Genomic DNA, 11,338 nt, shown 5'->3' with positions numbered 1-11,338 from the left:
GCGATCCAAGAGCTCGTTCAGGGAGAGGAGCTCCATCGGATCTAACTGCTCGGCAAGCTCCGAGCTGATGTGAAGATTGCTTTCGATGGCCCGAGAGGTCATCGTCGGCGCGGCGGCCGGACAGGCGGTCATCAAAAACCTGCCTAGCCGGAGAGTTTGGCCGACAGCCAAAGCTCCTTTAGCAATGGCGCCGTCTTTAAAGACGGGATGCGGCATCCTTCCTGATGGTGACGACATAGCGGAACTCTCAATGAAAGCACCAATGTCGGTGTCAAAACCGGCGGATCTCAGGTAGGGGGTCCCGAACTGTGCGTCTAGGCGGATGGTAACAGGAGACAAGGGACACGATGTTTTTACCCAGGTTCGGGCCCTCTCGATGGAGGTAAAACCCTACTCCTGCTTGATTAATATTGATGATATGGGTAGTACAAGAGTAGATCTACCACGAGATTGGAGTGGCTAAACCCTAGAAGCTAGCCTATGGTATGATTGTTGTTCGTCCTATGGACTAAAACTCTCCGGTATATATAGACACCGGAGAGGGCTAGGGCTACACAGAGTCGGTTATAATGGGAGGAGATCTTCATATCGTATCGCCAAGCTTGCCTTCCATGCCAAGGAAATTCCCATCCGGACACGGGACGGAGTCTTCAATCTTGTATCTTCATAGTCCGGGAGTCCGGCCAAAGGTCTTAGTCCGGCCATCCGGACACCCCCTAATCCAGGACTCCCTCACCATCTATTATGTAATGTTTATGTAATGATATCCACCTTGCAAAAGCGTCTTCAAGATGCGCTTCTATCCTTGGTGGGACCTTCGAGTTCCTTTAGGATAGGGTCGCATCTTGGGCGTGACAAGTTGGTAATCAGAGCCTCGACCGACCATAGGAGCCCCCTTGATTGTTGGCCGTTGTTGAGTCTAGAAGAAAACTATTTTGAGTCTTAGGATTATATATATCGAAGAGTAGGATTCTTTTTACTCCTCAGCCCCTTCGTCGCTCTGGTGGGGTCTCTTGATGTAGATGTTTTGACTTTCCTCTCCTCAAATTTCACTAAAAAAATTTAGGATCACGCGGGTATCTTGGAATCGTTTCGATGGTTTTGTGACGAGAACATTGTTCTTGGTGCCTCCTGTCTTTTATGTGGCAGTGACCCGGGGAGTTGAGCTCCGAGGTGTTGTCGTCATAATTTTATCGTTGCAGTTCTGGAATACCTGAGTTTTACCGACATCGAAAATCTCTCTTATGCAGTTGTTGGTGAGATAACCTCGACGCCACCCAGTACTGGGGCGGGAGTTCGGGAGTATTGCTATAACTCGTATAACGGATGCTTTTCGAAGGTTGAGGTACACGATTTCCGGAGATTTCTTGGTTATGTGTTGAAGGATGGATACTGCTTGGATGTAGGTATTGTTAGTTTGGGTGAGATATATATTGCTTCCCCTGTATCCCCAACACCAGATTGCATAACCAGAAAGTTTCAGGAGTTTATAGGTGGGATTCAAGTAGCTCCTAGAATATCTTTCTGATAGATGCATGATATGGGATTGGGTAAATCTCTATCATATGTATTTGTTCCGGCTTATTTCTGCAAGCCAATCCTTTGTTTTGTTTTGAGTTGTGGTATTTGAGTTGCTTCAATGTCAAGTGTTGATTCCATACCTTTCAAGCGGTGTTCTCATATTTCTATGGGAGTGCTAATCCTTCTTGATCATTGAGGTTGTCATGTCAACTCTTTTCCAGCCGGCGTGCTTCTCTTCAAGTGGATCCGATCATTTTCAATATTCGCAAGATCAACTCTATGTTTTCTCACCGGTGTTTGTTTCATCCATCCCAAGTTGTCTTTGTTTTCCCCGCCCTCCCACCCTTTTTCTTCAAGGACTCAGATTTCTTAATCATGTATCCTTTTATTTGTGGGAAGTCTCTTCATTCTTTTCTTTCAATGTTCTTATCCGGTGATTTCCCATCAAGATGCTCAACGGTTTCAAGTTCATCATCCTGCATTGTTGTTTCTTCTCCGGTGGATCCAATTCAAGCTTTGTCGATCATATCCTTTCCTTGTTTCAAATGTCTTCTCTTGCCGATGCACCTCTTTATCATTCACTTCTTCCTATTCATTTGTTCTAAAGTGTTGAAGATATCTCACAAGACTTCTATTTCCATTCTCAATCTGTTCGAGATATTTCGAGGTTTTTCTCTCTTTCAAGATATTTAATTCTACCGGTGCAATCTCTATTTCAAGAAATCCTTCAACGGTGTTTCTTTTGAGTGGGGCCTAACCCACAGGTATTTTCCCATGATCTTACCTGACTCTTCTAATTTTCCTGGAGCCATTCCCAAAGTCTTTCGAAGTTTGACGTAAGAATGAATTATCATCAGTCATATGTCTTTCTCCAAGATCTTTCAAATTCTTTTCATCGTTGGTTCAACCTTTCCAACCGGAGTGCCTCAACAATTGTCATGGTGGTTCTCATCATCATTCTCAACATTTGACAACCGAAGAAGGATTTCTCTTAAATCTTGGTCCGTTCTCTTGAAGATTCATAGTTCTAGCTTATGTCATCCTCTCATAATTGTTTTCGATTGTGAGAATTCTTTTCAACCATCCAACACATTTCAGGAGTTGCTTCCTTTCTCGATAATCCGAATGCCATCATTTCTGAATATTACTCATTCTCAACCTTCAACTCTTGTTCTCCAAATCTTACAGGTGCATCGTTCAAATAACCTCTAATCAGTTCATGGCCTCTTCATTCTCTTGTATCCAAATCCCCTCAAGTATCTTCATTCGTTTTCCAATTCTTCCCGGTGAATTGTGCCTTTACTACTTTCATTTTCAATTCTTACAGCAGTTTGTTCAAGATTCATCTTCCTTTGTTCTCATATTAATTTATTCGTTGTTTCAATCCCACCGGTGGTTCCATCAAGACCTTCCTCAAGTTTGCTCTATATCTCTATCTGTAATCATTTTCCAATGGGAATAAGTAGTATGCCAAATCCGTTGCTTGTCATCAATTTTAATTGGTGCAGGACAAGCATAACGTAATTCTTATTTTTATTTCATCCAAGTGAGTAATCCCTTCCTTCGGAGTTTGTTATTGATGAATAAATTCTATTTCCAAGTGTTTTCATCTCTTCTTTTCCGGAGTTCAATTTCCTCGGCCATTTCGTCGGAACCCCCATTTAAATCACCGCAAGGCTTTAATCTTATTCTTTCATCCTTCAATTTTATCTCGTCATTCTTTTGCTAGCGGAGTTCTTCACGGTGGTTCTTCATGATTTAATTCATTCTTCAAGAGTTAATCAAGATTTTGTTGGAGGAGCTCAAGTATCTTTTCTTCTTGCGTATCGAACTGCAATTAATTCTCCATATTCTTTTGAAGTGGAGTTTTGCATTTCTTCGTTCTTCTCAGCTATTAAAGCTTTTGTTTGTGGCAAAATTTCACCTCAAATGGTGGATATGTTTTCAATAAGTCCACAACAAGCTTATTCTTTTCGTTGTTGAATTTCCAACAACTCCGTTCAATCCTTGTTTGTAAGGATGCTTTTCAAACTCAATTGTGGAAGAAGTTGTCATTTTCTTCTCCTTTCTTTTCATTCCATTCTTTAAATTCTTCCGGAGACATTGTGTTGGTCCTCTCATCAAGTATCATCCCTTCTCAAGTTCATGTTCTCTTCCTTCCATGTTCAACCGGAGCGCTGCCCGAATTCTTCCTCTCTCATCATGTTTTAACTGGAGTGGTTTCGAATTCTATCTTGTCCTTTAAACTCTTGATTCATGTCTTTGCAACCTTCAAGTTCTCCTAATGTTCCTTATTCCTCTTTTCTAACGGATTGTTTGCAATCTCGTTCATCTCTGTTGTACTCTTTCTTTAAAATTGCTCAACCTCTCAAGGTTCGTGGTTTCACTCGTTCGTCAAAGAAGCAACTTAGTTTTACCTCTTATCTTCCTCTTTCTTTTCCCTCCGGTGCCATCCTAGATCTCGGGACGAGATCCTCTCGTAGTGGTGGAGTGTTGTAACACCCCGGATGTAACTTTCCATATTCGTAACTCCAACTCTTGCCTTTTCCGGAGATGCGATATGTTATTTCCTCCGTCGTTGGGGTTTTGTCTTTCATTTTGCTTTTGTTTCATGTCATGCATTTCATCATAGCATCTTGTGCATCGCATCCATATGTTTTCATAAAACCCGTATCCGCTCGTAGTTGCCACATCACCCCTTGCTTTCATTGACCCTTCCGAGACCAACCGTGTTTGCGTTTCCCTCTTGTCAAACCACCTAACCTCTCTGCACAACCACAGACCCCCTCGTGTGCGCGCCCGAAAGTTGTCCCGAACCCAACCCGCTCTGTCGTTACCGTTGGATCCGGATCATCCCCAAACATCCGTAAAATATCTTCATTTTATTTATTGGACTTCCTAACCTATTTTCCCGGAGCCGTTCGATCATGATCGGATGACCCAAAACTCCCCTCTTTCCCTATATACATAGACCCTAGTCTATTTTCAGACCAAACCCTAAATCTTAGGATATCCCATCAATCATTTCCTCCCCGCCCCCGCAAAAACCTCCACCTTGTCTCCTCTTTGTTTTCCCCTCGGGATCACCAGTGAGCCAATCACCAGCCTCATCGTTCCCCGGTCCAAATCCTTCCAGCCTCCACCTCCTCCCTTCGACCCTACCGGTACCTCCCCTGGATCCCCTCGTCCAGCCATCGCACCCATGCCCCATGCTCGTGCTCGTCTTCCACGCACGAACGAGAAAGGAGCTCCCGATCCTTGCGGCCAAGGCGACCTCGTCGTTGTTGCTCGAGCCTCCTCTGGCAGCCGTCGCCGGCGACCACCCGTAGGACCCCATCGTGCCCATCACCTTCCTCCTCCTTTCTCTTTTCCTTCTTCCCGCCTCTCATCACTCCCCTGTTTCTCTTGACAGGAGCCGACTCCTAGGGAGTTTGCCGCTGCCTCCCCGTCACCGTCGCATCGCTAGAGGTGAGCTCCGCCGTCGAGGTGCGTCTTTGAGTCTTCCTTTTCCTCCCCTCGCGTCGCTCCTCGCTGACTGCCCAGCCACTATTGCTTCTGCAGAGCCCAGGCCATGGCTGTCCTCTGCTTCAAATCAAGGTGCCGGCCGCCGGATCCGAACCCAGGTGCCTCCCTCGCCCGCCCCCGCGTCCGGTCGCCGTCGTCCTGCTGACCTCGCCGGAGACCTCCTGCCCGCGCCCGCTGGTCTCTACCCTTGCATCGCGCCCCTACTTCCACCTCGGTCGCTGCCTGCTGCATCGAGCAGCAATGAGCAGGTCACTCGTCCCGCGCCCGCTAGCGTTGATCGAGCCACGTCAGCACCAGGCCCGCAATCGCAGCAGGCATCAGGCCTAGCCGCATCGCGCCCTGCCTCTCCAAGCCGCAGCCAGCGCCAGGCCTCCCTCTGCTTCCAATCGGGTCTCAGCCCATGGGTGAGCATCCCCCAACAGCCCCTCTCTTGTGCATGTTTGGCCCAGCAAGTTTCGGCCTGATGTGTGTTTTTTTACTGCTGCGAATTTAACATTATCCAGAGTTTGCCAGTTTTTTAGAAAACCCCTTAATGTTCATGCATCAATAATTAATTAACCATGCATCGTATTAAAACAAATTATATATGTAAGATGGTTAGAATTTTGTCTAGTTTCATAATATGCTGCTTTCATCCATGTTTAAAATGTTTAAAATGTTGTTTGTTCTAATTTGTTTAAATGCCATGTTAAAATGATTTATTTCATAACTAAATAACCGTAGCTCGGTTTTAAATAAACTTTATATGTAAATGGGGTGGAAAAATGCCTAGTTTAACATGGTGCACTCCTCTTGCATGTTTAACAACTCTAAAATATGGTTTAGGGCAGAACAGTACCAAATTCATAATTTGCATATGGGGATTTTCCGGAATTGTTGTTTGTTTTTTCCGGCCTCATTGAAACTTGCCTAAATAGTTAGATTACTAATGTTCCTAAACGAGAATGAACTAAATAACTCGATGTGGTGTTTTGCCAATATGCAACTCGTTGCATATTGAGATCCACTTAAATTGTAGTGTTGTTTGTTGCACTTTGGCATGCCATGCCTCATTACACCGGACATGCATCATACTTGTTTGTGCATTATGCCATGTTTATGCTTGTGCATTTACCATGTTGTTTGTTTCTTTCCGGTGTTGCTTCTTAGTTTCGGTAATGTCGCGATTGTGAGGATTCGTTCGACTACTCCCGTTCGTCTTCTTCATGGACTCGTTCTTCTTCCTAGCGGGATTTCAGGCAAGATGACCGTCACCTTGGATCTCACTACTATCATTGCTATGCTAGTTGCTTCATTCTATCGCTTTGCTGCGCTACCTATCTTTTGCTCATCAAGCCTCCCAAATTGCCGTGAACCTCTAACCTTTGACACCCTTCCTAGCAAACCATTGTTTGGCTATGTTACCGCTTTGCTCAGCCCCTCTTATAGCGTTGTTAGTTGCAGGTGAAGTTGAAGATTGCCCCATGATGGACAGGATTATGTTGGGATATCACAATATCTCTTATATTATTAATGCATCTATATACTTGGTAATGGGTGGAAGACTCGGCCTTATTCCTGGTGTTTTGTTCCACTCTTGCCGCCCTAGTTTCCATCATACTGGTGTTATGTTCCCGGATTTTGCGTTCCTTACGCGGTTGGGTGATTTATGGCACCCCCTTGACAGTTCGCTTTGAATAAAACTCCTCCAACAAGGCCCAACCTTGGTTTTACCATTTGCCTCACCTAGCCCTTTTTCCCTTGGGTTTCCAGAGCCCGAGGGTCATCTTTATTTTAGCCCCCCCCCCCCGGGCCAGTGCTCCTTTGAGTGTTGGTACGAACCGAGCAACCTGCGGGGCCACCACGGGGCAACTCGAGGGTTGGTTTTACTCGTAGCTTGACTTATCCGGTGTGCCCTGAGAACGAGGTACGTGCGACTCCTATCGGGATTTGTCGGCACATTGGGCGGCTTTGCTGGTCTTGTTTTACCATTGTCGAAATGTCTTGTAAACCGGGATTCCGAGTCTGATCGGGTCTTCCTGGGAGAAGGTATATCCTTCGTTGATCGCGAGAGCTTATCATGGGCTAAGTTGGGACACCCCTGCAGGGTATAAACTTTCGAAAGCCGTGCCAGCGGTTATGTGGCACATGGGAATTTTTAATGTCCGGTTGTAGATAACTTGACACCAGATCCGAATTAAAATGCATCAACCGCGTGTGTAGCCGTGATGGTCTCTTTTCGGCGGAGTCCGCGAAGTGAACACGGTTTTGGGTTATGTTTGACGTAAGTAGGAGTTCAGGATCACTTCTTGATCATTGCTAGCTTCACGACCGTTCTGCTTGCTCTCTTCTCGCTCTTATTTGCATATGTTAGCCACCATATATGCTTAGTCGCTGCTACAACCTCACCACTTTACCCCTTCCTTTCCCTTTAAGCTTTGCTAGTCTTGATACCCATGGTAATGGGATTGCTGAGTCCTCGTGGCTCACAGATTACTACAACAACAGTTACAGGTACAGGTTATGCGATGATCATGACGTGAGAGCGATGTTGCTTGTTTTGGAGTTCTTCTTCTACTTCTGCTTCGATCAGGGGATAGGTTCCAGGTCGGCAGCCTGGGCTAGCAGGGTGGATGTCGTTTGAGTTTCTGTTTGTGTTTCATCCCTAGTCGGATGATGCTATTGTGTATGATATATTGTTTTATTCGTGTGGCATTGTATGCCTCTTGTATGTATCCCCATCTATTATGTAATGTTGATGTAATGATATCCACCTTGCAAAAGTGTCTTCAAGATGCGCTTCCATCCTTGGTGGGACCTTCGAGTTCCTTTAGGATAGGGTCGCATCTTGGGTGTGAGAGCACCAGCAGCTACAGAGGGACACTACGATGCTTATAAAGTAGAGAAGACCTCACAAAAACATCATTTAGGGGGATTTCTATAATACCATATAACAACATAGGGGCAAATTTCAGCACACTTTGAAATGAGGGGTAAATCTGAGTAGTGGGTTCGAGTTAAGGGCTGAAATGTAAAAATCAAAATAAAATAATCTTTTAAACCATGGGGAATTTGAGAAAAATGATCAACAAGAAAAAGGTGTGTCTTTGCAACAGGTTTCTGAAGGTATACCATGGGTTTTTCTGTTTTTGGAAGACAAATTTTCCTCATTTATAAAAAATAACTAGAAGTTCAAATTCAAATAACGGAGCGGTTCGATGTTTATTACTACGTTAGAATTTTCCCCATTACAAAATAATAAACCAAGAACACCAAATTAAAAAATAGAGCAGTTAATATATAGAGAAAATGGATTTTTCCTGTTTGTACAAAAATCTAGAGGTTCAAATTTAAATAACGGAGAAGTTCAATGTTTATTACAATACAAAGAAGGTCAAATTAAGAAAAACTTAGGAGTTCAAAAAGTTTATAAAAAAGGATTTCCCTCTTTTTAACAAACACGTAGAACATCAAATTTAAATAATTGAGCGATTCAATAATTATTACATACCTAGGATTTTTCCCGTTACTAATGAATAACACCAAGAAGTCCTAACTATAAAAAAATGAAGATCTTTGACATTTATAAAAAACTCAGATTTACCCCGATACTAAAGATTAAAAACCTAGAAGTTCAATTTTAAAAAAGGAGTAGTTCAATGTATATAAAAAAACTCGGTTTTTTCTCGTTACTTCAGAATTAAACCAAGAAGTTTAATTTAAAAAAGCAGATCAATTTGATATTTATTTCAAAACTCGGATTTTTCCGATTACTAAAGAATAGAACCAATAGGTTCAATTCAAAATAACAAAGAAGTTCAATGTTTCTACAAAACTCCAAATTTCTCATTTCTGAAAATACAAAGTGAAGTTCAAATAATTTTTTTAGAGCGGTTCGATGTGTGTAAAAAACTTAGATTTTCCCGTTATGAAAGCGTAATGGAGAGAAGTTCAAATTGATTAGAGGCGAAAGTTCACATACTACATGGTTTGCATTTCCTATGAGAAAAAAAGAATAAGAAGGCAACGCCTAAATTTTTTGTTGCTAGAAGTTCATGTGCTCGGCCCCGGGAAAGTTCAAAAATTCTTGTGAGAGTGGTTCACCATGTATTTACATGTTCAAAAGTAAAAAAATATGTTGTTTTTTGTGTTTTCAAATAATTCTCTCATTCCATTACAAATTTGAAAAAAAAATCTCTACTTGAAAAAAGTTCCTCCTATTCAACAACTCTCGATACGAGTATATCATATTGTCTATTCCAAAATAAACGGTTAAAACAAATAGTTATATGTTGTTCGAAACAAAATTTTAACTGTATTAAAAAAGTTATGTATTTTTAATAGGTTTCTAAAAGGTATATCATTTCTGAAACTCCAATGAACTGGTGAGGAATTACGGATAAAAATATGTGGCAAAAGCTCGATATGAAAACAACGAGCAGTTCAACTACTACATGAAACGTGTTTCGAAAGAGAATAATAGAATACAAAACTAAAAGCCTAAAATGGTTGTTTCAAGAAGTTCACGTGCTCCTCCCTGCACGGCTCAAAAATTATATGGTGAGACGTCCGGCCTTCAATTACATGTTAAAAAGGGCAAAAATGACGTTGTTTTGCCGTTTTTAAAACTGCTCTCAAATGGCAACTAATTTGTAACAACTATCTACAAGAAAAAGTTGCGTCTATTCAGAAGCTCACCAATGATATAGTATATGCTACATTCCAAAGAAAGCCTTAAAAGTTTCATATATACCGTTAAAAATGCATTCTTATGTATTCAATTAAACCTTTTGAACAGTCACGAGTATGAAAAAATGATCAACACGAGAAACTTGCGTGTTTTCAATAGCTTGCCATCGGTATATTATCTGCTCAATTCTGATAAGTGGTTGGGGAGTTACGGGCAAAAAGAGCACGTGAAAAACAGAATGGAGTTCAAACAGACATGCCCCAGAAGTTCAACTTTTTCACGCAGTGCATTATCGAAGACTCTATTTTCGCAATGAAGGTAGAACGCATGATCTCACCACTTCCAAAATTACTTAAAAACAACTAGGAATCAGAGAAAACTTTCTATATGAGAAAGTTTTGCAGTTTTATAGCTTTCTAATGGTAAATTATTTGCCCCATTCCAAAAAAAATTGCGGAAATTACAGCAAAAAAAACATTTTTATCCATTTCCAAAATTGTCCTAAAACCGTAAAGAATTGGAAGAAACATTATATGTATGAAACTTTCGCATGTGTTCAAGCATTCCAATGCCATATCATATGCTGCATTCTGATAAACCATTTAAAAGGTAACCCGAAAAAACAAACTCGGAGGAACTTCGACCGTTTTATAAATTACTTTTAAACTGTTAAAAAATTGAAACAATCTTTCTATATGAAGAAGAAGCGCATTTTCATACACTTTCAAATGCCATATCATTTGCATCAATCCAGTTAGCCGTTTACAAACTACGACAAAAAATCTCGGCTGCTCGATTTGAGAAATTGCACCATTTTTTAAAATGCTCTTTAGCCGTAGGGAATTTGGAAAAACTTTCTATATGTGGAATGAGCGGATGTGCAGCAACTTTCTAATGTCGTATTATTTGCCTCATTCCAATATAGGGTTTAGAAATGGGCTTGAAAATACTATTCACATTTTTTGTAGGAAGAAAAACTGTTTGTAAAACTGCTCTTAAACGGTGTAGATTTTGACAAAAATGTAACTTTTCAATGGTATATCGGAAGACTCATTTGGACAATGTTTGAGGAAGTTCAACCTGTCCCTGGGTGAAGTTCAAGTACTACTGCTGCGACGGGTCGACTGGTTATTAGAATATTATTCTCATCCCGTGATCAGAATATTATTCCCATTCCTGTTATCAAAATATATACATACATACATACATACATACATATATATATATATATATATATATATATATATATATATATATATACAGCCGGTCTATTCTGCTAATATTAGCAGAATAACTATTCTGATAACACTTCCACACTGCACGCTCAACGCAAGTGCATGTCATTGTTTGAACAAGGTGTGCTGCAGTACTCACGCAAGTGAACTTCCCGTCGCAAAAAAAATGCATGCCGTGTTTTCCCGGTACTATTTTCGCTCTAGTTTTTTAACCGTTTATCGGAATGAGACATATAATATACTGTAGGAAAGCTATGGATTAGGCGCAACTTTGACATGTTGAACACTTTTCGAGATTCCTCGCGGATTAAGAGCAGTTTTAAAAACGGTGTGGCCCACAATGAGTGGCAGTGAGCGTATTTTTGTGATTTTTTTAAACCGCTCATCA

This window comes from Triticum aestivum, chromosome 4B (assembly GCF_018294505.1).
Source record: "Triticum aestivum cultivar Chinese Spring chromosome 4B, IWGSC CS RefSeq v2.1, whole genome shotgun sequence".
NCBI lineage: Eukaryota > Viridiplantae > Streptophyta > Magnoliopsida > Poales > Poaceae > Triticum > Triticum aestivum.
The sequence above is the reverse complement of the archived record's forward strand: the minus strand, read 5'-3'. Positions refer to the sequence as shown.